This window comes from Oncorhynchus masou, chromosome 26 (genome assembly GCF_036934945.1).
Source record: "Oncorhynchus masou masou isolate Uvic2021 chromosome 26, UVic_Omas_1.1, whole genome shotgun sequence".
Classification (NCBI taxonomy): Eukaryota; Metazoa; Chordata; class Actinopteri; order Salmoniformes; family Salmonidae; genus Oncorhynchus; species Oncorhynchus masou.
In genome coordinates, this window is record NC_088237.1 from 4,685,485 (window position 1) to 4,691,484 (window position 6,000).

A 6,000-nucleotide genomic window follows, 5' to 3' on the forward strand; every position below is an offset into this window, starting at 1 on the left:
ACCACTTAGAATAAACCAGTGTATTGGGCATGCATTCGAAGGGGTCTTACAACTAGTATGGATATTAGAACATGGCTGTGGACTAAGAATATAATAAGTGACATGGTCTAAGGACATATAAATAAATTACATGAATTAAAGAAAAATAACCTAGATAAATGGCATTTACATGGATGCGCTTCTCGTCTAATGCCTTATTGGAGGTGTCCACTCTCTGGACATACCAGTTCAATTCCCACTCTTTTCTAATAGCTCTTTACTTTTTATACAGCGGTTACCGCTGTAGCTTAAAAACAGAGAAGGCCAAGCCTTGAAGAAATGTTTAAAGCTTTAAATGCGAATGCAGCAATAATTAAAGATATTATGTATAAAGTTGTTTGTGACCATACAGGCCAGCAAGGTTTTATTTGATATTATTTTTGTAATTTCTAATTTTATGGGTACTTAAAAGTGTTTTTATTTTTTTATTTTATGTTTTGAAGGGGGTTTGGTACTTTACTTTTCCGGAGGCTGTGGGTACAGATAGATCACATATGTTCAATATTTATATATTTGAATCGAGTTGATTCCAGTCAAAAGTTTTGGCACACCTACTCATTCAAGCGTTTTTTCTTTTCTTTTTTTACTGCTTTTTTACATTGTAGAATAATAGTGAAGAAACCTATGAAATTACACAAAAAATGTGTTAAACCACCCTTTGCCATGATGACAGCTTTGCACACTCGTGGCATACTCTCAACCAGCTTCATGAGGTAGTCACCTGGAATGCCTTTCAATTAACAGGTGTGCCTTGTTAAAAGTTCATTTGTGTTCGAGCCAATCGGTTATGTTGCAGCCAGCAAGTGCTCAGCATATGTGGGAACTCATTCAAGCCTGTTGGAAAAGCATTCCAGGTGAAGTTGAGAATGCCAAGAGTTTGCAAAGCTGTCAAGGCAAAGGGTGGCTACTTAGAAAAATGTTTTGTTTTTATTTTGATTTATTTAACACTTTTTTGGTTACTTTGCCATTCCATGTGTGTTATTTCATAGTTTTGATATCTTCACTATTATTCTACAATTGTAGAAAATTGTAAAAATTTAGAAAAAACCTTGAATGAATAGATGTGTCCCACATTTTTTAAGGTGCTTTTTAGTCCAAGTTTAGTAGGCTCAATCCATGTCTGGGAAACCGGCCCGATGTAATCATGCCAAAGATGTATGCTACCGTTCAAAAGTTTGGGGTCACTTAGAAATGTCCTTGTTTTTGAAAGAAAATCACATTTTCTGTCCTTTAAAATAACATCAAATTGATCAGAAATACATTGTAGAAATTGTTAATGTTGAAAATTACTATTGTAGCTGGAAACAGCTGATTTTTATGGAATATCGACAAAGGTGTACAGAGGTCCATTATCATTAACTATCACTCCTGTGTTCCAGTGGCACATTGTGTTAGCTAATCCAAGTGTATCATTTTAAAAGGCTAATTGATTATTAGAAAATAATTTTGCAATTTTTATGTTAGCACAGCTGAAAACTGTTATAAACAGCTATAAACAGCTGTCTCTGATTGGGAACCAATCCTATTTAGGTTGCCATTTTCCATTTTGGGAAATGTTGTGGGTTATTGTCTATGTGTAGTTGCATGTCAGCACTGATTGTTTATAGCTTCACGTTCGTTTTGTTAGTGTTCTTTGTTTTAATAAAAGAATGTATTCCAACCACGCTGCGCCTTGGTCTCGTTACGACGAACTTTCCCTAGTGGGCTAAGCCGACGACGGCTTGGTGGACAAAAGGGAAGTGGGTGTGGACTGAGAAAGGGTGCAACAGACTAAAGTCACTACACAGTTGAACGAACTCGGAAGCATGTTTCATAGGGATTGAAATGCTCATCCTTACACATGAACGCTCACTCATTCGGGAATAATTGTAATCAATATATACAGTTGTGGCCAAAATTTGAGAATGACACAAATATACATTTTCACAAAGTTTGCTGCTTCATTGACTTTTAGTAAGTAACATCTGACAAAAAATATCTATGGAATACTGAAGTATAATTACAAGCAATTCACACTTGTCAAAGGCTTTTATTGACAATTACATGAAGTTGATGCAGATTTTTGATGCAATTTTAATTATCGGATGTGCATTGATAAGAGTTAATTTGTGAAATTTTTTTTTTTTTTTTTTTTTTTTTTTTTTTTTTTTTTTTTGCTCGTTTGAGTTAATCAGTTGTGTTGTGACGACAAGGTAGGGTTGGTATACCGAAGATAGTCCATATTTGCTAAAAGACCAAGTCCAGAACAGCTAAAACAAGCGAAGAGAAACGATAGTCAATCTGGAAAATTATCAAGCACTATGATGAAACTGGCTCTCATGGGGATCACTACAGACCCAGAGTTACCTGTGCTGCAGAGGATAAGTTATTTAGAGTTAACTGCACATCAGATTGCAGCCCAAATAAATGCTTCCGAGTTCAAGTAACAGACACCTCTCAACATCAACTGTTCAGAGGAGACTACATGAACCAGTACTTCATGGTCGAAATGCAGCAAAGAAACCACTACTAAACGACACCAATAAGAAGAGACTTGCTTGGGCCAAGAAACATGAGCAATGGACAATTAGACCGGTGGAAATCTGGGCCCGGGCATAGTGTTGATAGTAAAGCAGGTGAAAGTGAATGCAAAAAGCAGTATGAGTATGTTGTAAAGAGAAGGAAATATTGGAAGTAAGAGGGGCACAGATAAGGGGCATGGCAGGCCAGTGGTACAGGAAGGCTAACAACATACTGAAGCAAGAGCCTTGAAATGTTTACGTTGTAGTAAGGACTTTGTGTAACATAACTTTAACATATTGTCATACACTGAAGTCACACATTGGTAAAGTTGAGTATAATTTATTCTTACTCTGCCTAATAAGTCAGTTCGCTGCCTCAAAATCCACATTAATGCCAGACGGGGACATTCCTGGGGCCTCACGAGCTGAACAGATCTACCTGATAAATGGTGTCATGGATAATATCATTCTTTATCAGATCCGCCAAGTTTGCTGTCCAGGCGCTAAGACAGGTTGTGCAGGTCAGTACAGGCACTGTGACATTGTAGCAACTTTGAAGAAAACATTTAGTCTGTGAATTAATTTTGTTTTACATTGCATTGTTACATCACTTTGTTCTTGTAAGATATTGCACTTTTACCATTTATTCCTACGAGGATGACATGTTTCCCAGGGCCAACATGGATGGTGATTGTCAAGGCAACCAGATTGATTACCAATGGTAAGAGACAAAATCTAGGGACAATTTTTGTACAACAATAAACAAGAATACATTTGAACTTTGATATTATTGCAGAACTTTGAGACATCGCAGTCTTCGCAGAGTAAAAGCTGTTTCGGCAGACAGTCTACATCGCAGAATAAGCCCTTTTCACATTGCATGACTGACAGATCTTCGGGTAAGCATGCTCTGCAGCCAGCAGAGAATCTACCATCTCAGGCCTGGACTCCCTCCACCTATCCTGTGAGAGTTCCTTCCTCACAACTGAGTGACGCACCAGGCACAACATGATTTGCACACTCAGGGTCTTCTAAGTCAGCTAGAAGAATGTGAATTTTTATCGTTTTTTTTTTTTTTTTTACACAGAAAAATGGGAAATCTGATTAAATTAGGAATATTATATAAATCATATTTCAATCCTTCATAAGGGCTGTAAAGTAGGAGACAGGAAATATCTCTGTACAATCTATGGTGTGACAGCCCAAATACCTCAACTTTGATTCTATAGTCAATTAAATTACAGGGCAGACCAAATATTGAGTATTAAGACTAAATGTGAATATCACAAAATAGAACTGGTTCCCATCGTTATATAGAAACTCTGGATGTTAATTAAAACAGCAAAACCACACACTGAGTGGTACAAAACACTCTTTCCCTGACAGACTAACCAGTTGACTATGATACCTTATCGATGTCAAGTGTTAAATCAACTTCAATCAATGGAGATGAAGGGGAGGAGACAGGTTAACGTAAAAATAACTTGTACAATCAAATCAACTGTAAGCAACAAAGTTGATAGTCATTCAGAAATACAATAGTTAAACTTACCTTCTGCACCTGCTTCCTGACTCCCAGCATATACGTTACAACACTTAATCTCTTAGCCAGATATGATTCATTTGAACCACTTCATTTGAACTGTACAAACTTATTTACATTAAAAAGACACTATTTAACTGAAATTAACAAGCCTGTTGAAATGTATTGTCATCAGTCTTGTTCTGGAGGCAGAACTGAGCGATTTGCCTTTAGATAGGCCAGCTGGCTATTGTAAAAATTCATGACAACAAAATGTATTTAAGGTTAGTGGTTAAGCATTAGGGTTAGCAGTGTTGTTAGGGTTAAAATCTGATTTTATGACTTTGTGGCTGTGCCAGTTATAGTGACCACTCTGCAGAGCTGCCTCCAGAACAAGATTCATGACGAAAAACTCTATCCTGCACTTCACAGTTCCAGACCTGGTAACAATGCACAAATTTATCAGCTTATTTTACCAGCATTGGGCCACGAGAAAACTGTGGCTTTCTAATTTGGCTATCTCTATATTTATGATGCCGTTAACAATCATAGCCTGTCTGTTTTCTCTCATTAACTCCCATGCATTCATTCTTATATGACCAAGAGCTGTTTGGGTGTGTTTTTACTATCTACAGGAACGAAGCTGTGTGCAGTTAAACGGTTGAGCCCTCGTGCTATTAACCTTGGGCTATTTTAATCTGCACAGACAAAGGAGCCGGAACTCTGATTAAGCGGAGCAGAAAGGGACCCAGCAGGGAGTGTCCATGGACGGATACACCATCCTGAACAGACAGAGTTTAAAGGGTGAGACTGATTTTCTTAAACCCAACCTCCAATTGGGGAAAGTTCTGGGAACTTTTAGAAGATGCTGGGAATAGCGATACCAGGACAGAGTCCTGTTGAAAGCGATTCCAGAACTGGTAAAACAGCTGGTTATGATTTGGAAAAAAGCTACAAATGTAAAACCTACATGGAAATGTGCATAGGAGGAACTACCATGTGGTTACAAAATGTAAAATCAGTAGTTACAATTTTTTTGATTGAGAAGAAATCAATATTTTTAAATTATAAGAAAGGAAGACGTTCCGAAACAAATAGTGTTTGTTTTGTGTGTTTGTTTTTGTTTCCTGAGTGGGCGTGTATTTATATTATGGACAGACGATGGACCCTAATTTTGGTAATGTGTGCTGTCAACCACAGTGGTATTTGAATCGTGACACTGGTATTATAAGACATTAGGGCTCCCATATTCACCAGTAGTAAATTGGCAGACACTTCAGTATTGCTTCTAATACAAGGTATCAGGTGCCATGACCAATTAAAATCTACAAATACCACAACTACTCTCCAGGAAGTGGGGTACATTTTTAAATAAAGAATGCCAAGAGTGTGCAAAGCTGTCATCAAGGCACAAGGTGGTTACTTTGAAGAATCTCAAATATAAAATATATTTTGATTTGTATAACACTTTTTTTTAGTTACTACATGATTCTATATGCGTTATTTCATAGTTTTGATGTCTTCACTATTATTCTAAATTGCAAAAAAATGTAAAAATAAAGAAAAACCCTGGAATGAGTAAGTGTCGACTTTTGACTGGTACTGTATAATAGACCAGTGAGTGAGGAAATGGAAGCACTATGGACACCTTCGAGAGAGGCGCAGAAATAACCACCAATGAAATGTCATCCGTGGTTTCTAACACTCCTGTAAACAGGGAAATAGAAGAGGCACAAAAAAATGTGCCAATTTGGCTTGAATATGGAAACGATATGGATAAAAAGCTTGATAATGGAGCAAATTGGGCAGCATTTTCCTTCTTACGGAAAATGTTCATTTATAATAAAGAATTCAGAGATGTTATTGTGAGTTGGCTCAATGATATAAAATGTAAAAAATTGACATACCTTCTCCCTTAGCGCGTTATTTGGCAAATGG